This window comes from Lotus japonicus, chromosome 2 (genome assembly GCF_012489685.1).
Source record: "Lotus japonicus ecotype B-129 chromosome 2, LjGifu_v1.2".
NCBI classification, from domain to species: domain Eukaryota; kingdom Viridiplantae; phylum Streptophyta; class Magnoliopsida; order Fabales; family Fabaceae; genus Lotus; species Lotus japonicus.
The window spans coordinates 16,187,966-16,188,638 of record NC_080042.1 but is presented as its reverse complement, the minus strand read 5'-3'; the positions used below and the strand labels follow the sequence as shown (position 1 = coordinate 16,188,638).

The 673-nt window shown below is 36.1% G+C and overlaps 1 non-coding gene across 1 annotated transcript; it reads left to right on the top strand.

Annotated features, from left to right (window-relative positions):
* The first annotated feature begins 290 nt into the window (after positions 1-290).
* LOC130741651 (small nucleolar RNA snoR60) lies at positions 291-361 on the top strand. The gene has a single exon (XR_009020537.1). It is a non-coding gene; the product is annotated as a small nucleolar RNA snoR60 (small nucleolar RNA).
* Positions 362-673: the final 312 nt, after the last annotated feature.

Genomic DNA, 673 nt, shown 5'->3' with positions numbered 1-673 from the left:
TAAAGACGTGGTAGTTTCATTTTTATTTTGATCTTATTCCAGAAACCCAGTTGAGAAAGTGACTTTGAATCTGCTAGAGACAAGCAACAATAGCAGCAGTGGCTATTTTCATGAATCCTTGGCCTTTTGGCATTTGTGAACATCTTTTAAACTTCACTTCTCATAATTGATTTGTGTATATCTATTTTGTCTCACAAAATTTCTAATTTTTTCAAGCCCGTACTTTTCTCAAAATAAGCTACTTTATTTGGTCGAGTTTGTATTTTTCACTCATGTCTGTTTCTTTATCTGTGCATATGATGAGCTACTCGGATTCCCCTTCAAGACATCCTGGATGATGTGAACCCGAAATTCTGATACGCATCAATTTCTTGCCAGAATTCTAGGGCTGAATGCTTCATATTTTCTCAAAACAGGAGGTCATTTTGTTACAGTTGACAGCAGTAAGGAAATGATTGGAACATTCAGCCCCCAAACCGATCCTTACACACATGAGATGCCTGATGAGACAACACCATCTGGAATATTTGCTAGAAGGGCATATTCAGCTAGAAGTAAGGTAATTTTCACATGTGATGCGCTTCCTTAACACTAAAGTAGAGTAATTACTAATTACTCACTGCAATGCTGCATACTGTTTGAAATTTAGTCTTAAAGACAAATGGATAAAATT